At 44.5% G+C, this 27,218-nt stretch overlaps 1 protein-coding gene across 7 annotated transcripts in view; it reads right to left on the reverse strand.

The window, feature by feature from the left end:
• The window catches only part of SCNN1B (sodium channel epithelial 1 subunit beta), a 76,116-nt gene that overhangs the window by 38,253 nt on the left and 10,645 nt on the right, over positions 1-27,218 (reverse strand). For 3 of the 7 annotated variants that reach the window (XM_089896033.1, XM_022588549.3, XM_089896031.1), the window contains exon 2: positions 23,040-23,151. The exons of 2 other annotated variants lie outside the window; for them this stretch is intronic. The gene's annotated coding sequence lies outside the window, so the exon portion shown is untranslated. 2 more of the 7 variants (XM_089896028.1, XM_089896029.1) reach the window with 2 other exon arrangements.

Genomic DNA, 27,218 nt, shown 5'->3' on the forward strand with positions numbered 1-27,218 from the left:
CCCAGGACCAGATGGCTTCACAGGTGAATTCTATCAAACATTTAGAGAGAGTTAACACCCATCCTTCTCAAACTCTTCCAAAAATTGCAGAGGAAGGAACACTCCCAAACTCATTCTATGAGGCCACCATCACCCTGGTACCAAAACCAGACAAAGATACTACAAAAAAAGAAAATTACAGACCAATATCACTGATGAATATAGATGCAAAAATCCTCAACAAAATACTAGCAAACAGAATCTAACAACATATTAAAAGGATCATACACCATGATCAAGTGGGATTTATCCCAGGATGCAAGGATTCTTCACTATATGCAAATCAATCAATGTGATACACCATATTAACAAAATGAGGAATAAAAACCACATGATCATCTCAACAGATGCAGAAAAAGCTTTTGACAAAATTCAACACCCATTTATGATAAAAACTCTCCAGGAAGTGGGCATAGAGGAAGCCTACCTCAACGTAACAAAGGCCACATACAACAAACGCACAGCAAACATCATTCTCAATGGTGAGAAACTGAAAGCATTTCCTCTAAGATCAGGAAGAAGACAAGGATGTCCACTCTCGCCACTATTATTCAACATAGTTTTGGAAGTTTTGGCCACAGCAATCAGAGAAGAAAAAGAAATAAAAGGAATACAAATTGGAAAAGAAGAAGTAAAACTGTCACTGTTTGCAGATGACATGATACTATACATAGAGAATCCAAAGATGCCACCAGAAAACTACTAGAGCTAATCAATGAGTTTGGTAAAGTTGCAGGATACAAAATTAATGCACAGAAATCTCTTGCATTCCTATACACTATCAATGAAAGATCAGAATGAGAAATTAAGGAAACAATCCCATTCACCATTGCAACAAAAAGAATAAAATACCTAAGAATAAACCTACCTAAGGAGGTAAAAGACCTGTACTCAGAAAACTATAAGACACTGATGAAAGAAATCAAAGATGACACAAACAGATGGAGAGATATACCATGTTCTTGGGTTGGAAGAATCAATATTGTGAAAATGACTATACTACCCAAAGCAATCTACAGATTCAATGCAATCCCTATCAAATGACCAGTGGCATTTTTTTTTTTACAGAACTAGAACAAAAAGTCTTAAATTTGTATGGAGACACAAAAGACCCCGAATAGCCAAAGCAATCTTGAGGGAAAAAAAGCGGAGCTGGAGGACTCAGACTCCTTGACTTCAGACTATACTACAAACTACAGTAATCAAGACAATATGGTACTGGCACAAAAACAGAAATATAGATCAGTGGAACAGGATAGAAAGTCCAGAGATAAACCCATGCACCTATGGTCAAGTAATCTATGACAAAGGAGGCAAGGATATACAATGGAGAAAAGACAGTCTCTTCAGTAAGTGGTGCTGGGAAAACTGGACAGCTACATGTAAAAGAATGAAATTAGAACACTCCCTAACACCATACACAAAAATAAACTCAAAATGGATTAGAGACCTAAATGTAAGACTGGACACTATAAAACTCTTAGAGGAAAACATAGAAACAACACCCTTTGACATAAGTCACAGCAAGATCTTTTTTGACTCACCTCCTAGAGTAATGGAAATAAAAACAAAAATAAACAAATGGGACCTAACGAAACTTACTTTTGCAAAGCAAAGGAAACTACAAACAAGATGAAAAGACAACCCTCAGAATGGGAGAAAATATTTGCAAACAGCTCATGCAGCTCATATTAAAAAAACAAACAACCCAATCAGAAAATGGGCAGAAGACCTAAATAGACATTTCTCCAAAGAAGACATACATTTCTCCAAGAAGCACATGAAAAGCTGTGCTCAACTTACAAAGTTCAACATCATTAATTATTAGAGAAATTCAAATCAAAACTACAATGAGGTATCACCTCACACCAGTTAGAATGGGCATCTGTTGCACTGTTGGTGGGAATGTCAACTGATACAGCCACTATGGAGAACAGTATGGAGGTTCCTTAAAAAACTAAAAATAGAATTACCATATGACCCAGCAATCCCACTCCTGGGCATATACCCAGAGAAAACCATAATTCAAAAAGACACATGCATCCCAATGTTCATTGCAGCACTATTTACAATAGCCAGGTCATGGAAGCAACCTAAATGCCCACCGACAGACAAATGGATAAAGAAGATGTGGTAACATACAATGGAGTATTACTCAGCCATAAAAAGGAACGAAACTGGGTCATTTGCAGAGACATGGATGGACCTAGAGACTGTCCTACAGAGTGAAATAAGTCAGAAAGAGAAAAACAAATATTGTATATTAACGCATATATGTGGAACCTAGAAAAATGGTACAGATGAACCGGTTTGCAGAGAAGGAATAGAGACACAGATGTAGAGAACAAACGTATGGACACCAAGGGGGGAAAGTGGCAGGGGAGGTGGTGGTGGTGGTGGGATGAATTGGGAGACTGGGATTGCCATATATGCACTAATATGTATAAAATAGATACCTAATAAGAACCTGCTGTATAAAAAATAAAATAAAATTCAAAAAAAAGAAATAGGTTTAAAGAAAATTATTAATTACAAACAATAGTAATACATGCAACAAAAACTGTGACAATGGTAGGCAAATAACAGAAGTTTGCTGAGTACTGCCTTATCTCCTAACTAGTTTGGGACATTAGCCAAGTTAAAATCAATAAGTCCTATAAACCACTCTGTGTTGTTCTTGTCAGGTTTCACCACCAGGGTGATAGATGGTCTGTGTTTGGAATGTACACACAGCTTGTGTAGAAAGGTTTGAATCAGCTTACAGCTTAAACCAACCCAAATAAGCCAAGTGGAGACTGAGTCCAGGTATGGACTCAGGAAGAGAGTCATGCTTCGAGAGTCACAGATCACTATCTACAACTTGACCCTGAACTTGTGGAGAACATTCCTGGCAGCAAATGCAAAAACAATAAATGTTGTGTACAACCGTTTCTGTTTTCTTATAAGAGAAAATATCTGCTCACTTTCAGAGATAAATTGTACCTGAGATTCGACTCAGTGTCCTGGGGGGAAGGATAATGGGAACCAAGTCGAGACTGAGTCCACGTATGGACTTCGAGGGGCTGCAAATGGATGACCCATGAGCTGTATCGGATTTGCAAAAGTTTTTGTTGTTGTTAGCACAGTTTGTTTTTTTCTGTGTGAAGCTGAATTTATTTCATATACTCCAAGCAAAATAGTATTTTCCAACACAATAAATACCAAAACAGATATGGCAATATATAACAAGACGTTAAAGAGATTTGGTGAAAATAAAAACCAATGCCACTTTTTTCATTAAATTTTTGTGGGTTTGAAAAAGATTTTTTTTTAACATCTTTATTGGAGTATAATTGCTTTACAATGGTGGGTTAGTTTCTGCTTTATAACAAAGTGAATCAGCTATACATATACATATATCCCCATATCTCTTCCCTCTTGCGTCTCCCTCCCTCCCACCCTCCCTATCCCACCCCTCTAGGTGGTCACAAAGCACCGAGCTGATCTCCCTGTGCTATGCGGCTGCTTCCCACTAGCTATCTGTTTTATGTTTGGTAGTGTATAAATGTCCATGCCACTCTCTCAATCTGTCCCAGCTTACCCTTCCCCCTCCCCGTGTCCTCAAGTCCATTCTCTAGTAGGTCTGCGTCTTTATTCCTGTCCTGCCCCTAGGTTCTTCATGACCTTTTTTTTTTTTTTTAGATTCCATATATATGTGTTAGCATACAGTATTTGTTTTTCTCTTTCTGACTTACTTCACTCTGTATGACAGACTCTAGGTCCATCCACCTCACTACAAATAACTCAATTTTGTTTTCTTTTTATGGCTGAGTAATAGTTATCAGGTACATATGCCACATCCTCTCTATCCATTCATCTGTCGATGGACACCCACGTTGCTTCCATGTCCTGGCTATTGTAAATAGAGCTGCAATGAACACTGTAGCATAGTATTTTTAAAAATATAATTTCCTTTTGTAAGTAACAGCTTTATTGAGATAGAATTCACATACCATATAACTCATCCACTTAAAGTGTAGATTCAGTGGATTTTAGTATATTCACAGGTTGTTCATCCATCACTACAGTACATTTTAAAACATTTTCATCTCCTCCAAAAGAAACTCTGTACCCATTACCAGTCACTTCTCACTCCTTCCTCTACCCTCCCCCACCCCAGGCAATCACTAATCTATTTTCTGTCTCTATAGATTGCCTATTCTGGACATTTCATATAAATTTCACATAAATATATTATGTGGTCTTTTGTGACTGGTTTTTCACTTTGCGTAATGTTTTCAAGGTTCCTCCATGTTGTAGCATGCATCACTACTTCATTCCTTTTTATTGCCAAATAATATTCCATACTATGGATACACCACTCTTCATTTATTCATTCATCAATTGATGGACATTTGAATTGTTTTTACTTTTTGGCTATTATGAATAATACTGCGGTGAACAATCATGTACAAGATTTTGTGTGGACATATGTTTTCCTTTCTCTTGGGTATATACCTAGGAGTGGATATACCAACTGGACCATATGGTAATTCTATGTTTAACCTTTGTAAGAACTGCCAGACTGTTTTCCAAAATGGCTGAACTATTTCACAATTCCACCAGCAGTGTATGAGGGTTCCAATTTCTCCACATTCTCTATAACACATGTTATTATCCATTAATACAGTAGATGTGAAGTGCCATCTTACTCTGGTTTTCATTAGCATTTCCTGATACCTAACGATGTTAAACATCTTTTCATGTGCTTATTGGCTATTATATCCATTATATGGCCAATATATCTTCTCTCAAGAAATATCTATTCAAATCCTTTGCTTATTTTTTAATTGGGTTATTTGGCTTTTTATTATTATTTTATTTATTATTTATATATTAATAATATATAATATATATATTATATATATTAATATATACTTGTATATATACAAGTATATATACAAGTATATATATATACAAGTATATATAATAATATATACTTGTATATATATTCTATATACAAGTCCCTTTTCAGATATAGGGTTTGCAAAAATATTCTCCCATTCTGTGGATCATATTTTCATTTTCTTGATGGTGCCCTTTGAAACAAAAAAATGTTTAATTTTGATGGTGCTCAACTTGTCTATATTTCTTTTGTTGTTTATGATTTGGTGTCATATCTAAGAATTCATTGCCTAATTCAAGGTCATAAAGATTTATTCCTATGATTTATTCTAAGAATTTTATGGTTTTAGCTCTTACATTTAGGTCTTTGATCCAGTTTGAATTAATTTTTGTATATGGTGTGAGGTAGGGGTTCAGTTTCATTCTTTTGCATGAGGATAACCACTTGTCCCAACACCAAGACTATTCTTTCCCCTATTTAATTGTCTTGGTGCCCTTGGTGGTTTTAAAAATATATATTTAATTTAAAGAAAACCTGAATAAATGAAGAGATATAACATATTCCTGGATCAGAAGACTCAATGTGGTTAAGATGTCAATTAACCTCAAATCAATCTCTAGAGTTAATTCAATCTCAACCAAAATCCCAGCAGACAGCATGTAGAAATTGACAAGCTAATTCTAAATATTATATGGAAAAGTAAAAAAACTAAAATAGAAAAAAAAAGCTTTTGAAAAAGAAGAGCAAAATTGAAGGATTTATACTATCTGATATCAAGACTTACTATCAAGTATAATAATCAGAACAGTGTAATACTGGTGTGATGATGGACATATTAATCAATGGGATACGATAGAGTCCAGAAACAGACCTACAAAGGTGCCAAGGTAATTCATGCAGAAAGGATAGTCGTTTCAACAGAACATGCTGGAACAATGGATATCCATATAAGAAAAAGGAATCTCATCTCCTATCTCACACGAGATACCAAAGTTAACTTGAAATGGATCAGGGACCTAAACACAAGAGCTAAAACTGTAAAACATCCCGAAGAAAGTATAAGAGAAAAGTCTGTGCGATCCTGAGGCGGGCAAAAGACCTTTTAGATAGAACACCAAAATCATGAATAATAAAAGGAAAAAAAAAGAACTGTCCTTTATTAAAATTAAATCTTCTGCTCTTCAAAACACTGTTAAGAAAATGAAAGAGCAAGTCGCTGGGAGAAAATTCTTGTAGTAATATGACTGACAAAGAATTTGTATGCAGAATACATAAACAATCCTTGCAACTCAGTAATAAGACAAACAACCCAACGACCGCAATGAAGGGCAGAAGATTTAAAAACACACTTCATAAAAGAGGATATATGAATGGCTCAGAAGCACATGAAAAAACGCCTAACATCATTAGTCACTGGGAAAATGCAAATATAAACCACAAGGAGATACCATTTCCCACCCACTAGAAGGACTGACAGTATCTAGTGTTAGCAAAGATGTGAGGCAATCAGAACTCTCCTACATGACTGGATGGAATGCAAAATGGTGCAGTCACTTTGGAAAACAGTTTGGCAGGTTCTCATAAAGTTAAATGGGTACTTATTATATGACCTTTCAGGTCCACTCTTATTTATCCAAGAGAACTGAAAACATATTTTCACACAAAGGTGTGTACATATATACTCACAGCAACCTTATTCATTAATAATCCCAAACTGGAAACAAGCAAGTGTCCACCAACAGGTGAGTAAAGAAACAAATTGTAGCATATCCATACAATGGAATACTATTCAGCAATAAAAGGAACCAACTATTGATACATACAACAACATGGATGGATATTTTTTTAAAAAGCCATCATTCTGGGGCTTCCCTGGTGGCGCAGTGGTTGAGAGTCCGCCTGCCGATGCAGGGGACACAGGTTCGTGCCCTGGTCCGGGAAGATCCCACATGCTGCAGAGCGGCTGGGCCCGTGAGCCATGGCCGCTGAGCCTGCGTGTCCGGAGCCTGTGCTCCGCAACGGGAGAGGCCACAACAGTGATAGGCCCGCGTACCGCAAAAAAAAAAAAAAAAAAAAAAAAAAAGCCATTATTCTGAGTAAAAGAAGCTAGACACAAAAAAGTACATAAGATATGACTTCATTTACATGAAGCCCTGGGAAAGACATAACTAATCTATAGTGACAGAAAGCAGATCAGCGATTTCCTGTGCTTGATGTGAATAGTGGATCGACTGGAACGGTACACGAGGGAATTTTTTGGAGGTGACGCAAATATTCTATGTCTTGAGTGAGATGGTGGTTAATTAGATGTATGCATTTATAAAAACTCATTAAATGCTACACTTGAAATGGATGTATTTAATTGTCGATAAATTACATCTAAATAAAGTTTTAACAAAACACTTAAATCCACTGCCATCTCAAAATTATGCAAGTTCACATTTTTTAAAAATCTAGATTTTCTTCAACTTCTGAAAAATCAGAAAGATCTGATAATTGTCCCCACATGGCAGTTTCTGCTCAAAATGACTAGTGGCTGCCCTCCTTAGATGGAGACTGTGCTCCCCAGTTCACCCCAATTCTCCCCATTCTCTATTTTCTTATGCTCAGCACACTTCACTCGTTTTTTAATTCCTGCCTTGGCTTATGCGGACATCTGACTTTGTGACCCCTATAAATTACAGGTCAGATGCTTTCATTAAAATCCCCTGTATTTATTTTTGCAGCAAAACCTCAATTATCCAAGGTAATCAGGGAATAAGAGTTCTGGGTAGCTGGATTTTTATAGTTAATTGAAGGTTAACCTGAAAATGGGTTGGACTCCGGTTATTGAAAAATCTTTCGTGTTTCTTCCTTGTTAGCCCCAGAGCATGACTGACTCTTTGTTCTTGAAAACTTAGCCAGGTCAGAGCCATTGATGGGCTCACTGTACCAGGCTGGAGATGGTGAAGGAGAGTTTTAGGGCAACAGTCAGAATCTCCCCAGGGACCAGGACATATTCTGGACATCATTTCTACTTATAAATGCAAATGTGTGCATTCCAGACACCTAGATTTTGGTCTCTAAATACCATTCTCGGCTAAAGGGAACCAGGGCTTCTTAGAAAAATGGCTGATACGAGTTTTGGTGCAGGAAATGTACAAGATGAGCCTGAGATCTCTTACCATACCAGAAAGCAAAGAAAGCTATCAAAGACTACTGGGTCGGTCAAAAGGACTCCTTGAAGGGATTCTTACTGGCAAAGATGGGACAATTTGAGCACCATTTAAAAAAAAAATTACCAATGGCATTTTTTACAGAACTAGAACAATAAATCTTAAGATTTTTATGGAGACACAAAAGACCCCGAATAGCCAAAGCAATCTTGAGAAAGAAAAATGGAGCTGGAGGAATCAGACTCCCTGACTTCAAACTATACTACAAAGCTACAGTAACCAAGACAATATGGTACTGGCACAAAAACAGAAATATAGATCAATGGAACAGGATAGAAAGCCCAGAGATGAACCCACGCACCTATGGTCAAGTAATCTATGACAAAGGAGGCAAGGATATACAATGGAGAAAAGACAGTCTCTTCAGTAAGTGGTGCTGGGAAAACTGGACAGCTACATGTAAAAGAATGAAATTAGAACACTCCCTAACACCATACACAAAAATAAACTCAAAATGGATTAAAGACCTAAATTAAGACTGGACACTATAAAATTCTTAGAGGAAAACATAGGAAGAACACTCCTTGACATAAATCACAGCAAGATCTTTTTTGACCCACCTCTTAGAGTAATGGAAATAAAAACAAAAATAAACAAATGGGACTTTATGAAACTTAAAAGCTTTTGCACAGCAAAGGAAACTATGAACAAGATGAAAAGACAACCCTCAGAATGGGAGAAAATATTTGCAAATGAATCAGTGGACAAAGGATTAATCTCCAAAATATATAAACAGCTTATACAGCTCAGTATTAAAAAAACAAACAACCCAATCAGAAAATGGGCAGAAGACCTAAACAGACATCTCTCCAAAGAAGACATACAGATGGCAAAGAGGCACATGAAAAGCTGCTCAACATCAATAATTATTAGGGAAATGCAAATCAAACCTACAGTGAGGTATCACCTCATACTGGTTAGAATGGGCATCATCAGAAAATCTACAAACAATAAGTGCTGGAGAGGGTGTGGAGAAAAAGGAACCCTCGTGCACTGTTGGTGGGAATGCAAATTGATACAGCCACTATGGAGAACAGTATGGAGGTTCCTTAAAAAGCTAAAAATAGAATTACCATATGACCCAGCAATCCCACTCCTGGGCATATATATGCAGAGAAAACCATAATTCAAAAAGACACATGCACCCAAATGTTCATTGCAGCACTATTTACAATAGCCAGGTCATGGAAGCAACCTAAACGCCCATCGACAGATGAATGGATAAAGAAGATGTGATACCTATATACAATGGAGTATTGCTCAGCCATAAAAAGGAACGAAATTGGGTCATTTGCAGAGACGTGGATGGACCTAGAGACTGTCCTACAGAGTGAAGTAAGTCAGAAAGAGAAAAACAAATATCGTATATTAACGCATATACGTGGAATCTAGAAAAATGGTACAGATGAACCGGTTTGCAAGGTAGAAATAGAGACACAGATGTAGAGAACAAACGTATGGACACCAAGGGGGGAAAGCGGGTCGGGGGGCGGTGGTGGGATGAACTGGAAGATTGGGATTGACATGTATACACTAATATGCATAAAATGGATGACTAATAAGAACCTGCTGTATAAAAAAATAAAATAAAAATTTTTAAAAAGCATGCGATTAATTGAAACATATTAAATACATTAAAATCCATGAGTTCATAATAATACTGAAAAATGGGAGTAAGTAGAACATTAATGTTATTAATAAATGTGTTATTAAGAGATGGGCCTCATACAGGTTGTTGTACCTGTATTTGGAGCACTAGCAGCTATTATGTCCAATAAATTCCTTAATTTACCGCAAGCGTCTGTAAAGTTGAAAAGCCAGCCTGTTTTTGTATGGCCCTCTGGTTAATAATGGTTTTTATGTTTTCAAAGAGTTGTAAAGAAAAAAAAAAATGAATACGCAGTGTTTATGGCCCACAAAGCCTTAACTATTAACTATACCTGGCCCTTTGCAGAAAAAGTTTGTCAAAACCTGATTTACTGTGTCCTACATATTTGCATTAAATAAGAAAAAAATCCTTAAAATAGGTTTTCAAATAAGTATTTGTAAGTTTGATTGTGTTATTTGCCCCCCCAAAATACCTGCTAATTCAATGTTTCCCAAACATCAATCATTCGCATACCACCTTCACGATTTTTGCTAAATCCCAATAGCCCTTGTATCGTTATTCACTTAATATATAACATCATCTGAACTCGTCTGTTTTGCTTAAAAAAATTCACCCTCATCCTAAGCAACACTATACTGTGAATAAGTCTGACGTGCTAAGCCATTTTTTTCTTAAGACATATTAAAATAATTCCATGATTGAATATAGGGTTCCTCTCAAAAGATTTAAAACCATCTTCCTTATGCTCCTTGAGGAAATTCTCTGTTAATTGTTTTCTGCCCACTTGAAGCACACAACCTCTATCAAGCATTTCCTCCTGCGTTTTCATGACAGCCTTTCAAGAAAGTTCGGGTAGCCAGAATTATGCCCACCTCACAGAGAAGGTAACCAGAGCACAAAGGCACTTCCTCACGGTCACAGTGAGTCAGGCAGATCTGGAAACAGAAACCAGGTCCCTTGGCTTCCAGCCACCTCTTACCGACAAGCCTGATGGGACATGTGGCCTCTTGCTCCCGACCTGGTGGGTGCTGGGGAAGTCTGCAGGGTAGCAGTAGGCTCCACCTCCTCTGTGTGCACATATGCACCTCCTTTGACCAAGGCTGTGGTCCCCGGGCCTCCAGGGGTCCTCCCATAAAGCCAAATGCAGTGTGACTGATAAGACCTTAAAAAAGTGGCTCCCAGGGGTTTGGGGGAAGGGGCAGAATAGGGTAAGAGGATTAAAAGGTACAAACTACTAGGTATAAAATAGATAAGATACAAGGATGTGCAGCACAGGGAATATAGCCAATGTTTTGTAATAGCTTTATATGGAGTATATAGTCTATAAAAATATTGAATCAGTATGCTGTACACCTGAACCTAATTTAATAATGTAAGTCAACTATACTTCAATAAAAAAAAAAAAAGTGGCTCCCTCCAGTCCTCCAGGAGAGGAGACACAGTGGTCTTATTTGAGCTGCTCAGAGATGAAGAGTGCTGCCAAGGTATACCATTAAGTGAGAGAGAAGAAAGGGCAGAACCATATATAAAGCTGGTATGCATTTGTGTTAAAAAAAAAAAAAAAAAAAAGGTGGGGGGCTTCCCTGGTGGCGCAGTGGTTAAGAATCCGTCTCCCGATGCAGGGGACACGGGTTCGAGCCCTGGTCCGGGAAGATCCCACATGCCGCAGAGCAACTAAGCCCGTGTGCCACAACTACTGAGCCTGCACTCTAGAGCCTGCGAGCCACAACTACTGAGCTTGAGTGCCACAGCTACTGAAGCCCGCGTGCCCTAGAGCCCATGCTCTGCAACAAAAGAAGCCACTGCAATGAGAAGCCCGCGCACCGCAATGAAGAGTAGCCCCAGCTCCCCGCAACTAGAGAAAGCCCGCGTGCAGCAATGAAGACCCAATGCAGCAAAAATAAATAATTTTTTTTAAAAAAAAGTAAAACAGCATAGAGATATTTAGCTGTGTGTGCATAGCCCATCTCCAAGGGGCCAGACACCAAAGTGCTGACATAAGCTGCCTTCAAGAAGGGGAACTGGGTGCTGGGGGCACAGGCGGGGAAAGAGACTTTTAAAAATGAGTTACTCCTTTGGCACCTTCTGTATTTTGGACCATTTCAATGTTTAATCTATTCATTTATTCAGTCAGGAAATATTTACTAAGCACCTACTGTGTGCTCAGCACTGTTCTAGGCACCCAGCATCCCTCAGTGAGAAGTCCCTGCCTTTGTGTAGCCTACAGGCTCCCAGGAGACAGAAAAAAAACATTAAAAAAAGCAATTTTAAAATTTATGCTGATTGGAGTTAAGTGAAAAAAATATCTGCATGGCAACCATTCGATTCGCAAAGATGAAAACATTTTGTAATACCAGGTATTACAAAGCACACCTTTACATGCCGATGGGGTTTAAGTCGGTTCAGTCACTGGAGAGTAGTTTGGCAGTCTCTATTGCATTTAATATTTATTGATTTATTTTTAAAATATATTTTATTTATTTATTTGGTTGCGCTGGGTCTTAGTTGCGGCAGGCGGGTTTCTTAGTTGTGGCTCACGGGCTCCTTAGCAGCAGGTCGCTGGCTCCTTAGTTGTGGCATGCATATGGGATCTAGTTCCCTGACCAGGGATGGAACCCAGGCCCCCTGCATTGGGAGCACGGAGTCTTAACCACTGCGCCACCAGGGAAGTCCCTTTTTATTTTTTATTAAAAAAATTTGGGGGGGCCACACTGCGCAGCTTGAGGGATCCTAGTTCCCTAACCAGGGATCGAACCCAGGCTCCTGGCAGTGAAAGTGCCGAGTCCTAACCACTGGACCAGGGAACTCCCCCTATTGCATTTGTTTATTGTTTTTTTTTTTTTTTTTGCGGTACGCGGACCTCTCACTGTTGTGGCCTCTCCCGTTGCAGAGCACAGGCTCTGGACGCGCAGGCTCAACGGCCATGGCTCACGGGCCTAGCCGTTCTGCGGCATGTGGGATCTTCCCAGACCGGGGCACGAACCCGTGTCCCCTGCATCGGCAGGCGGACTCTCAACCACTGCGCCACCAGGGAAGCCCCCCCTATTGCATTTAAAATGTGACAGCCAGGACCCAACAGTTCCACTTCTTGGGCATGTGTCCCTAGGTGCCTGTGTGCATGGGTGCTTGCGCGAGTGTGTGCATGAGCGTGTGTACGTGTGTGCGCACGGGTGCAGGTACGCACAGGAAGGATGGTGACTGCAACACTGTGATCCCCTCAAACCAGAAACAACCTCAGTGCCCAGAATGAAAAGGCTGCTGGAGGGTGGATAGGGTGTCAACTGCTCTCCACGAGAGCTATGGGAGCAAAGCAAGGAAGTGCAGTCCCAACAGGTGTGCCGGAGTCAGTGCTTCCGGTGAGCTGAGGTGTTGGTGCCCTTGGCCTTTGGGTGGCAGGCACGGGCTGGGGCAGCAGGAGCACGCACACACACCTCCCCCGCCATCGCTGGCAGGCACAAGCCGTCTTGCCCCTTCACCTTAATGCTTGATACAAACATGCCCATTCTCTATCTTCCATGACGTGAGAAGTTGGAAAGCACTGGTTTAGAAGCGCTTTCATGTTCGTTCTAGCCCCGAAATGCTAAGAATGCGTGGCTCTATACTGCAGAGGTCACGTCCGAGTCCTCACCCTCCTCCTCCTCTACGGTGTCGAGGCAGTGACCACACTCCGCACCCTGTGTAGATGTCCTTTGGGGTCACTGCCCCACGCCTTGGGGGTGGGGTCCGGGGGTGGTATGGGGGTGCCGCAGGTGTCCCACTATTTCGCTCCACGGAGGGGTGATGGCGGAGTTACCCTCTGATCCTACAGGGCAGGGAGCACCCTCCCAGGGCAACGAGGGATTCCCACACACAGCACAGACGAGCACATCCTGGGGCTTTGACAGGCCACCAAACACACGATGTTAAGGACCCAGAAGGGACTTACATTCTCATCAGGGTCAGACAGGGGAGGGCTTGGGAGTCAGTCCCCAGTTAGGGTCTGGCTCTGTTGTTTCCTCCAGTGGGGAGGGGCTCAATTCATGACAACAAGCGGTTGGCCTTTAGGAGTCTTAATTTTCTCATCTGTAAAGTGGGGATAATAGTAGCTGTGCCTTCTAGGTTGTTGTCAGGATTCAATGAGATAATGAGTGGGAAGCACTTTGCACAGTGCCTGCACGTAGTAGTCTTGATAAGTGATAGATGCTATTATTATTATTATTTTATGCAAGGAGAAGAATTATTCACAATTAACCAGAGTATTCAGCCTGAGTTTTGGGGACTGTCACTTGTGGCACAATGGCCAGCTGGAGAAGTGGCATCCAGGCTCTGCTTCCTGTGGGACTGAGTCCTTCCCTGACAGGGAAATCCCATGATCCCCGAGCTCTCTAGTGGTCCCCAAAGTCCCCATGGCTGGCAACTGGCTTTCCCAGACAATTCCTATAAACAGCTGTACCTAACCCTAGGCTGCCTGGTATCAGCAGCTGTGTATGCAGCCCGAGTACACAGACCATGTGTACTGGCCACTGACAAGAGCACTTTCTATGCTTGTTCCATATGAAAGAAGACCCATGGAGCTGAGGGTCCCTCCCCGAAATAGAGCCCTCACCTCTTCATACCTTAGCCCTGGCATGTCTGTCTGCGGGATGATGGGAAACCTGGGGGATCAAAAACATCTCTGTGTGTCTGACTTTGGCCTTGTGGGTTACCCTATAAAGCCCTTAACCCACACCTGTGGTGGTGTAGATTCATGCCATCCCTCTGCACGGCCATGGCCAACCCACAAAGATACAGGTGGCAAGGCAAAACCCGGAACTGGAATACAGGATCCCTTCCTCCTGTGCCAAGTCTAAGCTATCCTGGGAAAGAAGTGGCATGGGTCCCTGCTGAAGCCCTGCCGTGTCAAGCTGGGGGGCAGGGGACCCCACCCCATGTACCTCCCTCCCTGCACCCTCTTTAAAACCGGAACAACCTGCAGTGAATCACGTGCTAGCACTCTCCGTCCCCAAGCAAAATGAAACTGTCTTTCCGGGAGAGGCCACTTAGGACGTGCACTTAGTGATCTGGGGTGTTGGGAAAGGAAGGGAGCCCGTCAGCCACTGGACACGGCCCAGGAGGAATAGGGACAGAGTGGTGACCCTGACAGAGCCAGCATGGGGCAAAGCGTATGGGCAGAGGCCGTTGTCATCTTCACCCCAACCCCACGTCAGGCTCCATCCTGCCCACCTGCCTGTTCAAAGCGGCCCTGCTGTGCCAGTCTGGCTGGTCCTGGGATGGAAGATGAGTCATCATGTCAGATAAGTGCTCAGAGCTGGCGAAGAACACTGGCCACACCTTGCAGGAAGCAGGCACCAGCGTTCTTAGAAAACCTGGTCTGGTCTCCAGATGTGAAGCCATGATTGAAGACCTCCCTGCAACCCTCCACCCCGACCCCGGCCCCAGCCAGCTCCATGGAGCACAAGAGATCCCACTGCTCAGAGCTCAACACACCACACACCCTCGCCCCTCAGGGATACACAAAAAGCAGGCTGCAGAATCCAAAAGAGAGGCATTTGGAAGGAAATGCTTTTTCAGTGCTTCATGGTGGACTGATGCCCCTGATGGAAACGAGGCATCTAGGCCCCCGGAATGGCTGCTTATACCTGCTTTTCTCCCTAACCACTGGGGGACCGGGAGGAATTATACGGGTTGGGTCTGTTCAGGTTGGAGGATGGGGGAGAGTTACTGAAGTCCAGCCCATGCTCCGCGTGCCCAGTTGTGAGCCCCCAAGGGCTGCTCCGGGCAGAGAGGCACCTTTCTCTAATTTGCTCCAAGGCGTCATATGGGCCAGAAGGGGAGGTCCTATCAAACATCAGCTTCTTCCCGGAGCCACAGTCAGCAACATTTGGCTCAGCTGGGCCATATTTTCAAAAGAAGACTCTCTTATGCATTGGCTGGAAGGTGGGGATGAACTTCCCCAGGAAAAAAATCCAGTAAAGGTAGTTTTCAGTAAAGGTGCACCCACAACTCCCTGTATAGGGAAACAGCTCAGGACGTAAGCGCTAAAGCCGAGCTTTGAGTTTGAATCCAGCTGTGCTGTGCAACGTTGGGCAAGCTACAAGGTGTCTCTGTACCTTCACTTCCTCATCTGAATACTGGGGACAATATTACACCTACCTCTGAGGGTGATTAGAACAATGCCTGGTTTGCAGCAATATACGCGTATCAGCACCTAATAGCTTTTATTCAAGGGCCTATGCAAGTGAAAAAAAATTACTGTTTTCCAAATACAAAAAGAAAACTGCAGCATTTAAAATGAATGGAACAGTTAAATAAATGTTTGCAACATGGATGCCAACCAGACAAACGCCATTCAACTCTTAGGTAGTAATATGCCAATGAAAATGGGAGCTCATTTTTTTGATAGTGAAAGAAATAAAGATCGCAAAAGAAAATGACCACAAAGATGAGGAACCTCGGTCTACACTTTTCCTTGAGCTTTGGTACATCTTGAGGGCACAGACCCGGGGACCCCTTTCCTGGTGATGATCCATCACCCACTTCCAAAGTGTCACATTTACCAGCCCCAGCCAAGAGCTTAGAGTCAAAATCCTAAAACCACTCTAGTTTTTTTTTTTTAAAGACTCACACATACATAAATAGGATCATCAACAATAGTTGGGGGCTTCCCTGGTGGCACAGTGGTTGAGAGTCCGCCTGCCGATGCAGGGGGCACGGGTTCGTGCCCCGGTCCGGGAAGATCCCACATGCCGCGGAGCGGCTGGGCCCGTGAGCCATGGCCGCTGAGTCTGCGTGTCCGGAGCCTGTGCTCCGCAACGGGAGAGGCCACAGCAGTGAAGGCTCGTGTACCGCAAAAAAAAAACAAACAAACAACAATAGTTGGGAGATGCCTTGGATCCCTTCATATGCCAACATGATAATCCAACGTATAAAGAAAATCTCAATACACAAATCTATTTAAAAATCTCACTTCAAAAATAAATGCTCAAGTCATGGCATGAATGATGAAACCAGAGCCCACAAGTCAGAGGCATTTACCACAATCTTGCAGGACAGGACTTCTATGTTCAAAAGTGACCGGACCAGACCAGCTTCCAGGTTTTAGGAACTCAGATGATGCGTCTGCACTGACTGCTTGTTTCCAGCACTTTCTGGGTTCTTAATCCAACTCATACTGGAATGGTGAAGAAGCTCCAAGAAGCTGCCTCTGAGGACAGAGGCCTCTTGTGGCAAAGGGGGGGGGTCAAAGACTGGAGCTGAAGGTGCTGGCTGTCTTTCTGTTCTCTGGGACTAACTGTCTGATGTACAAGGGCCAACCTTAAGCGCTGCCTTCATGATCTGGGCTGCATCTGGGTACCAATTATACTTTCATCAACTTAATATCTTTCTTTATATTGACTCACTCTTGTTATCAATTAAACACCTACTTTAGCTTTGTCCTAAGCAAGAATGTCCACAAAATCACAGTCCTGATGTTACTAATTATATATGTTTTCTAATATACCTCAACATAAACAATTACTAATGAGATGAAAGACATTTGCTCACCATCTAAAAACCATCTCCACAGGCCACACTACAGGGAAACAGATTCACCAAAGATCTTCCCTTGTCTCATAAACTCACCAGATTAGATAAAATACCTTAGTACTTGCAACTCAGAAACAACCTGCCATGCTGACCCCTTGGCCCCAAGCTGCCGTGCACATCGGGGTTCTTACGAAACCCGTTCTGTAGGTTTCTCTGCTCCTGGGTCTAGGATTATATCAGCCTCCATCCTAGGAGTAGCCTGACACACGTCCTGCCACCCCAGCCAGAAGACCCCAAAGAACAAGGCATCAGATGTGACCACAGCTGCCAGAAAAACATGTTCTTTTTGTATGGCCTTTAAAGGAGAAACATACGTGCATCTGGGCTTTGGCCAATATGCTAAACCCTGGAGGACCCATCTTGTCATGAGGCCAGAGTACTCCTGGTTTGTCATTTCCTTGTCCACCTGGTGACCGAGTACCACAGGTGGGTTTGAAAGGTGACCACACCTTGTGGCGATTAATCCCTCACTGCCTGGCTTCCTTGCATGAACACAGATGCTCACGGCAAGAAAACATAAATGTACAACCGGAGCAGAAGGATGAGACAAACTATGATAGAAGCACACGACGGAATACTGGGGAAGAATGGTTAATTATTCTTGTTTAAAAAAAAACTATGAATTTCTAGGTAGCTATGTGCATAGGGAAAAAAAAAAAGTGGGTGAAATTAACCAGAATGTTTATAGTAACTACGTTTGGGTGAAGGATCTTGGATTATTTTTAAAAAATTATTTTTAGTTTATCTGTGTTTTGGAACATTCCTACAATGAACATATATTGCTTGTATAATAAAAAATAATAAAAGAAAATGATTTTTTATAGCAACATGGAAAAAGCTTATGATAGAATGTTAGGTGATAAAAGTGAGATTATAGCTTTATGGAAAAATCTGTTGTCAGGAAAAATGTTAGGGCAATGGGAATTATAGAAGAATTGTTTTAAATGCAGTCTTCCTAGAATTTAGGGGAAATTCTGGGGAAAGGAACAGGGAAGATGCTGGATTGGTTGGGATTAAGTATCTACTATTTGGCAGAAATGGGGCTTGTCAAAGAAGTTCAGATTGGATGTATACTTTAGCTTGTGTTCTAATATTTGTAACTATTTTCCAAACATTTGTTACTTTTACAGTTTTTTTTTAAAGTTAAAAAAAAAAAAACCCAAACCAAACAAAAGGGAGAGGTATTTAATCAACTAGGAAAATCTGCTGGGGTCTCCAGTAGCCCAGCAATTCTTTCTATAATTTACGCAGGAGGACCTTTCTTTTCCTCTTGGGGATGGGTGAGCCCAAGGTGGATTTCAGAAAAGGTGGCGGCATAAGAACTTGTATTTCTTGGATGGCTCCTGTCTTCCAAAACCTTGTTGACAGAGTCTTAATGCTGTGTTTGCTTCCTTATTGCCGAGGACTTGGCTACACCAGGCTTTATCCTGTACAATCCTGTACAATTACATGGGAAAACACCTTGCCCACTAGGCCCGGTGCCAGGAGCAGAGTCATCGTGTCTTGATGGACAGATGACTTTGGGATTCAGGGATGCCAATGGTGTGCACACAAGCCCACGGCTTTGCCCCTACCCAGCCGTGCAAGTGGCCACTTGCCCAGGGTGGCTGGTATGTGTCGACAGCTGGCAGGGAAGAATGTGGTCAGTTTCATTTGCTCCCTACTCTCTCCCTACCAAGGCTGGAGGCAACTTGCAGTGGAGAGTATCTGCTGAGCCTTGGAAGATGCCAGGGGTGCGGGAGGAGTGGGTAGAAGTGGAGAAGGCAGGTGGTTATTGCACTGGGAATAAAATGCAGTGTCCCTGACTAGAGTCAGAAAAATAAGGTCAACCTGGTAATATTTTGAGGCTCACGTAGTAGGTCTAGCCTCTCTCTCTCTCTCTTTTTTTCACTGGGAAACATGAATAATTCTATTATCATTAAAAATGAGAGCTTTGGAGTCAGACAGACTTGGGTGGAGTCTTGGACCCATCACATCACCTCTCTGAGCCTCAGCTGTCTTATCTGTCAATGGGGCCAAGAAGAGCACCTCCGTCTCTTGGCTTTTTTTTTTTAATTATTTATTCTATTTATTTATATTTGGCTGCCTTGGGTCTTCGTTGCTGCGCGCGGGCTTTCTCTAGTTGTGTCGAGTGGGGGCTACTCTTCACTGCGGTGCACGCGTTTCTCATTGCGGTGGCTTCTCGTGTTGCAGAGCACGGGCTCTAGGCACGCGGTCTTCAGTAGTTGTGGCGCACAGGCTTAGTTGCTCCGTGGCATGTGGGATCTTCCCGGACCAGGGCTCAAACCCATGTCCCCTGCATTGGCAGGTGGATTCTTAACCACTGCGCCACCAGGGAAGCCCTGGGCTTTTGTTTTGTTTTGTTTTCAGTGAGGATTAAAAAGAGATAATGCATATAAAGCACTTGGCATAGCATTGAACAAATGTTGGCTAGTATTACCATTATTAGGGGAAAGAAAGATGACAACATGTAGGTGGCCACTAAGCTTACAGGCTTACTTGCAAGGCTGCTTTAGAAAGGACAGGTGCTGGAAGGGGAGTTTCCCAGCTCAATAAATGCATTATTTGGTTTTGGACTAAATGAATGATTTGGTTTTTGGATGGCGCTTCCCGGACGCTCAGCTGTCACCTGTCCCATGCCTGTCAGAAACTTTCAACAGCTCCCAGTGTCTGCGAATAAAGGCCATACAGTATGGTCCCAACCTCCATGTCTCCTTTTATTCCCTTCAAAATGGGTGATGGTTAAGAAGCTGGGTTCGAATCCCAGCTCTGTCACTTACTCGCTGTGTGACTGTGTGGAATTGACCTACCCTCTCTGTGCCCTGGTTTTCCAATCTGTAAAAAGAGGGGAAAATAGTCCCTCCTTCACTGGGTTGGTGTGAAGAGTCAATTGTAAATGTGAAGGACCCGGCACAGCATCTGGCACATAGAGAGAGATGAGCGCCTGGAGCAGTTTCTGTGCTTCTCATATCATGTCCAATGGACCACTCGCTGGGGCCCATGGATACTCCAGACATTCCCACCAGGTTGCTTTTACTCATGCTGTTTCTCTCCTGGAGTGCCTTTGCCCCAGGCCCAACTCCAGTGCCACCTCTTCCACGAAGTTTCCCAGTCCTCACTGAATGGACGTCCTCTTCCCTCCTCTTTAGTCCCATAATATTTTCTGTGGACCACCCGCTCCTGTTTGATTTGTTCCCGTCTGCCCTGTAACATGGCTATTTATGTCCCTTTCTAATCTATCTGACTGGGTGATGAGGGCCCTGGTCAGATTCCCTAATGTTTGAACTTGGAACTTTGCACATGATAGCTGCTCAATAAATATGTCTGGACTTCAGAGCTGGGGGGCAGGGCTGACATTCAGCTGCTATGCCTCGGTGTGGTTGCAAGAATTGTTTATGGCTGGAAACCTTCCTAACTGGAAGGTGCCCTTCACCTAAACATTCCAATTATTGCTACTGCTTATATGTGTAGAGAGGAGGTGCTGGGGGTCGGGGGGGGGAGAGGCAGGGGCGGGGAGGGAAGCACCTGGTTTCCCTCCATCCACCCACCACTTTGAGCTGTTGATGGGTTGAACTGCACCCCTCCCTCCCCAGTTCATATGTTACAGCTATAATATCCGGTGCCTCAGAATGTGGCTGTATTTGGAGACAGGGTCTTTAAAGAGGTGATTAAGTGAAAACATGAAGCCCATAGGGTGGCCTAATCCAATCTGACCAGCATTCTCATAAGAAGAGGTTATTTGGACACCCAAAGAGACACCAGGGATGGGCATGCACAGAGGAAAGGCCATGTGAAGACGCGGTGAGAAGGCGGCTGTCTGCACACCAAGGAGAGAGGCTTCTGCAAAACCTGCTCAACCAACGCCTTGATCTTGGACTTCCAGCCTCCAAAACTGTGAGAAAATACATTTTTGTTGCTTAAGCCATCCAGTCTGTAGTAGCTGTTCTAGCAGCCCTAGCAGACTAGTAAAAGCTGTAAGGGAAAAGGAACTGGTAGGCATGAGGGTGAGTGGGGGTGAGGAGAGAGCAGGGTGGAGGGCTCCTCCCGACTCCAGGGTCGGGACGATGGGGTCAGTAAGTCTATCCCCTGCCCCCAAGTAGGAATGATTTTGGCTTAGGGGTGAATCTATTCTTTTTTCCCCCCAACCAAAGGATGCCATAACCTTCCATGAAAATACACTCCTGCCTTGCAAGTCCCTCCTCATTACCAGATTAAAGGCAACGAGTGGCACCTTAATTTTTTTTTTTTTTAAACTTAGGCAGAGGGGCTTCCCTGGTGGCACAGTGGCTAAGAATCCACCTGCCAATGCAGGGGACACAGGTTCAAGCCCTGGTCCGGGAAGATCCCACATGCCGCAAAGCAACTAAGCCCGTGCGCCACAACTACTGAAGCCTGCACACCTAGAGCCCGTGCTCTGCAACAAGAGAAGCCACTGCAAGGACAAGCCTGCGCACCGCAACAAAGAGTAGCCCCCGCTCGCCACAACTGGAGTAAGCCCACGCGCAGCAACAAAGACCCAACGCAGCCAAAAATAAATTAATTAGAATTAAAAAAACAAACAGACAAAAAGAACTCAGGCAGAGACAAAGAGTGAGTGTCCAAGGTTTTGACAAAAAGGCCTTGCAGATTTCCTGTAGTGAGTCCAGCAATGGCTTCTGGTCACACTTAGAATAAAACCCAAATTCCTTACCACGGCCTGGAGAGGCAGTGAGGTCTGGCCCTCGCCCCCCTCCAGACTTAACTCCTACCCTCTCACCCTTCCTCATTTCTGCTCTTCCAATTTGCCAAGATCTTGCCACCTCTCCTTTGCACCTGCTGTTCCCTTGGAATCACCCGTCCCCAGCAGCTTCCACAGCCCTCCTGGCCCAGCATCAGGATCACTTGGGAAGCTCTTAAAAAACCCACAGGCCAGGGCCTCATGCACAGCAGCTCTGACTCCCCAGGTCACGGTACCTGTATATATATGTTTTTAACTCCTGCACAAAGTCCGATGCACAGGCAGGGTTGGGGACAATTGCCCTAGATCTTCATAGAGCTGCTTCTTCTTTGAGGCCTCAGCTCTAATGCCACCTCTCAGAGAGGCCCACCCTGACCCCCAGCACCCCACAGCCCTGTTTATTCTCTCCATAGAAGCCAACACCATCAGAAACTGTCTAATCTCTTCGTTTGCTGCCTGTCTCCCTCCACTGGGATTTGAACCTCCCTGCGGCGTGACTGGGCCTCTCTCTTCGCTGCTCCAGCCAATACAGGAGCCACAGTCCACATGGGGCGACTACTGGGCACCGGAAGCATCATCGAACTGAGGTGTCCCTTCCGTGAGAAATCGTACAAAAGAGGAGAGACATAAAATACTAATATTTTGCAAGGTGAAAAGAGTTTGGGAGATGAATTGTACAACAATGTGAATGTACTTCACACTACTGACTGTACACTTAGAAATGGTTAAAATGGTAAATTTTATGTTCTGTGTATTTTACCACAACTAAAAACTTTAAAAAGACATGTTGAGCGTTAAAAAATCTCGTCAATAATTTTTAATACTGACTACTTGTTCAAGTGATAACATTTTGAATATATGGGTTCCATAAAATATATTACAGTACTAAAATGAAGTTCACCTGTTTCTTTTTACTTTTTTTCTTCAGTGTGGCTATTAGAAAACTTTACGTTGCTTATGTGGTTCCTGTTTGTGGCTTGTGTTACATTTATGTTGGATGGCACTGACCTAGAACTGTGGCCGGCTCACAGTAGGCACTTTGAGTTGAATATCAAAGTGAATCCAGTTGCTGCCGAAGAGGTGCTTTTATGAGCATACGCATGCTGTTCTGTCCGCCAGGCTGCAAGAGAATGGGAGGGAGGCTGTGGTGGAGCGTTTATGTAAGGAGGTCATCATAATTAATAATTAACGTCTATTATTATGCTGATGGTTTGTGGAGCACCTAACGTGTGCCAGGAACTGTCATGGCACTTTGTCCACATCATCTCATTTCATTTTCAAGTTAGTTAGTCCTATAAGGAACCACTGCCTCCATGAGACAGCTGGCTGCCCAAGGTCACCCAGCGGGTGAGGGGAGAGCTGGGTCTGTAAAGGGCTGGCCCAGCCACCCCAGTACACCTGCCTCCCGCCGGCGCCAGGTCCCACGTGCCATCCTGTCACGTAGGACTTGCAGGCCCTGCCTGAGCCAGACAGTGGGCAGGGGCTTCTGGCTTCTGGAGCCAACCGAGAGCCCCCATGAGGCAGCGAGTCCCTTCCCTCAGTGTCCAGGAAGAGAATGAAACCATTTGTAATCTCCGATCTCCTCGAGCTCACCCATCCAGATCCGCTGCCGGCCCTCTCAATTTCAAGGACTCCGGGAACCGGTCCTGGCCCAGGTGGTCATTCTTGCTCAAGGCAGCTGTGGCGGATGGCGCTGGGCCCGGCCTGACCTGCCAGAGGGCCCTGCCCCGTCCCTGAGGCCGCAGCAGCCACAGGATCTGCGGGTGTGGCCTCTCCCCTCCTGTCCTGTGGCTTTCGGGCCTGGAGCTGCAGGCCCAGACCCACCTGAGACTCCATCTCTGGGGCTCAGATCCTCTTGAGCAGGGCCCCCTGTGGTATCTAATGTGAGACCTTTTTGGAGGGGGTCTTTGATCCTAAGATGCAAGAATCAGAACCCTTTGTAATGGGGGAGGGGTGCAATGCATGGACAGAAAATTCTCCCACGTCTGGGCTCCAATTCCATCTTTAAACTGTCGATATGAACTTGAGGAAACTGCTTGGGTCTGGTCAGAGACAGTGACTGAAGAAGCCAATAAAGACCTGGTTTCCGGGACTTCCCTGGTGGCGCAGTGGTTAAGAATCCACCTGCCAATGAAGGGGACAGGGGTTCGAGCCCTGGTCCGGGAAGATCCCACATGCCGCGGAGCAGCTAAGCCCGTGCACCACAACTACTGAGCCTGTACTCTAGAGCCCGTGTGCCACAACTACTGAGCCTGCGTGCCACAACTTCTGAAGCCCGCATGCCTAGAGCCCGTGCTCCGCAACAAGAGAAGCCACAGCAATGAGAAGAAGCCCGTGCACCGCAACGAAGAGTAGCCCCCGTTCGCCGCAACTAGAGAAAGCCTGTGCACAGCAACAAAGACCCAATGCAACTAAAAAAAAAAAAAAAAAAAAAAGACCTGGTTTCCTAGACAACAGCTGGGTGTCAAGGAGCCTGACCTCAGAGGGAATAAAGATCCTGCCATCTGGGGGACCTCAGAGCCCCCAGCCTAGGTGCGGACCAATGGCTGGGTCAACCAGTGCCTCGCGGTTCTCAAAGTCTGACCCCAGAGGAGCTGCTGCAACATCACCTGGGAACTTGTTAGAAAGGCAGCTCCTCAGGCCCCACTCCAGACTTCCTGTGTCAGAAGCTCTGGGTTTGAACAACCAACCTAGGTTTTCACAGCCCCCTAGGAGATTCTGGGCCACGCTCAATTTGAGGCCTATAGCCTTACTACTCAAGTACCAGGACCAGGCGATAAGCATCACCTAGCACCTTGTTAGAGACACAATATTCAGGCCCCACTTCACTTACTGAGTCCGAATCTGCACTTACCAAGACCCCCCCCGGCACTCGTGTACATGTTAAAATTTAGGACGCGCTAGCCTAGAGTTCCTTGCCGTAAAGTCAGGGGTCTCAAACTCAAATGCTTCCAGGGACCGAGCAGGTGATGTTAAGAAATGAAGCCAGGTTAGATTCAGCTGATTATTGCTCTTTGGAAATGTGCGCCCAGGACGGCCAGACCTTCCAATTTTTCGAGAGAATCTGGAAACCCAGATGCCAAAGTGAAATGTCCTGATTTAAAAATGACTGTGTGGGGGGTACTTCCCTGGCGGTCCAGTGGTTAAGAATCTGCCTTCCAATACGGTTCAATCCCTAGTTGGGAAACAAGATTCCAAATGCCGCGAGGCAACTAAGCCCGCAGGCTCTAGAGCCCACGTGCCACAACTAGAGAGCCTGCATGCTGCAACTACTGAGCCCGCACGTCCTGGAGCCTGCACGCCACAACTAGAGAGAAGCCCACGCGCAGAAACAAAAGATCCCGTGTGCTACAACGAAGATCCCACATGCCACAACTAAGACCCGACACAGCTAAATAAATAAATAAACATTAAAAAAACTATTGTGTAGGTCACACAAAATCAGGCCTATGGGGCACAAGCATATAGGCCTTGGGGCAGGAAAGGTGCCTCATCTCTGGGTAAGCTTTCTGAGCTTGGGACAGCCCTCCCAGGCATGGCAAGAGGCACACAGTAGGAACTCAAGAAGGGCTGGGACAGAAGTTCCCAAATTCGTCTGCATAATGGAACCACAATTACACTGAGTAGCTGTCGCAGCTATTCAATGCTGCCATGGGAGTGTGAAAGCAGCCAGAGATAATATTAAATGACTGAGCATAGCTCAATCATTTTTTCTTTTCCTTTGGCCGTGCCGCGCGGCTTGTGGGATCTTATCTCCCCGACCAGGGATTGAACCCGGGCCCCTGGCAGTGGAAGCGTGGAGTACTAACCACTGGACCACCAGGGAATTCCCAGCACAGCTGTGTTTTAATAATTCTTCATGAACACTGAATTTTAAGCTGCATGTAATTTACACGTGTCACAGAATATGATTTTTCTCTTGATTTTTTTTTTCAACCACAGAGAAGCCATTCTTAGCTCATGGACTGCACAAACTTGGCCTTTGGGCCATAGTTTGCCAACCTCTGGGATGGAGGAATGAATTGAGGGCCTGGAGGCCTGGACTGCAGTCCTTCTTCCCAGTATTTACGCACATAATCTCCCCTACACAATCTCTAAAACCTTAGCAGCACTTGGTTATGAAAAGGTTATGCTGACAAGGCCCGATCAAGTATTGACTTGGTCTGGCTCTGGGCCAGAGACTTCAGATTAGACCCTAAATCCTTCATCACCCTGGCAGGATTTTAGGGAGCTGCCTTCCAGTGGGCTACTCTGAACCCCACCTCCCTGGCTGGTGATATCATTGATCCTTAACATGTAGTGACCATTTAGCTATGTGGTGGGCACTGTCCTTAGAGCATTACCCGAATCACCTCATTTCCTTCTCACTCCCCAAGAGAGGGAAGACTAGTATATGCCCGTGTGTATTATCATATACCCATTTTTTAGATGAGGAAACAGAGGCACAGGTGATCTTCCTAAAGTCACAGAGTGACAGGAGTAGAACAGAATTGAACCCAGGTCTGCGTGACTCCAGAGGCTGCTCTCATAACCACTTTGCTATATTGCCTCTCAATAATCCATCACTATCACCAGTCAACACGATGCCCAGACACAACCTTCTCGAGGACAAGCCTTGGGCAGCAAACCTGGGCCTCTGCATCTTAACTGGCATCCAGACACCAATCAACCTTCTCTGCCTTGGGCTGCAGCCAGACCTGGGGGACCCAAGATAGCTTCTGTACCCACCCCAGGAAGAAGGAGGCTAGCAGAGCTGCCTCGTACGACTGTGCACTGCACAACTCTAGGGGGCATTATTCACAATGTGCCCTGTGTGAACGGCACCCCTGGGCCCGTGGAGCTGGAAGTGAGGTGCTCATGTTGCCTGGCCTAAGACTGGCCTTGGGTGCCCACCTTAACCGCTATTCAGAAACAATTCATCCAAAAGGGAGGCAGCCCAGAAGGAAACACCATCATGGGCGGTGGAGGTACAGGCTGGCAGCCTTGGGGAGCCCTTTGGGTCTGGGGCAGGGAGTGGCTGGCTCTTACTGGGACCTCCTCCATCCAACTTGGAAAAAGATCCTGCCGCCCGGTCTGTCTCAGACTGGACTGACAGCAGCTCCCAGCTCTGAACTGTTGGCCCTGCTCCAGGTGAGAGGTCCCCTTCCCATCCCTCCACACCCTGCCTCCCTGGAAAGAAAGAAGGGC

The sequence above is a fragment of the Delphinapterus leucas genome, chromosome 15 (assembly GCF_059928025.1).
Source record: "Delphinapterus leucas isolate spDelLeu-1000000601 "Yukka" chromosome 15, BTC_Dleu_Yukka2, whole genome shotgun sequence".
Classification (NCBI taxonomy): domain Eukaryota; kingdom Metazoa; phylum Chordata; class Mammalia; order Artiodactyla; family Monodontidae; genus Delphinapterus; species Delphinapterus leucas.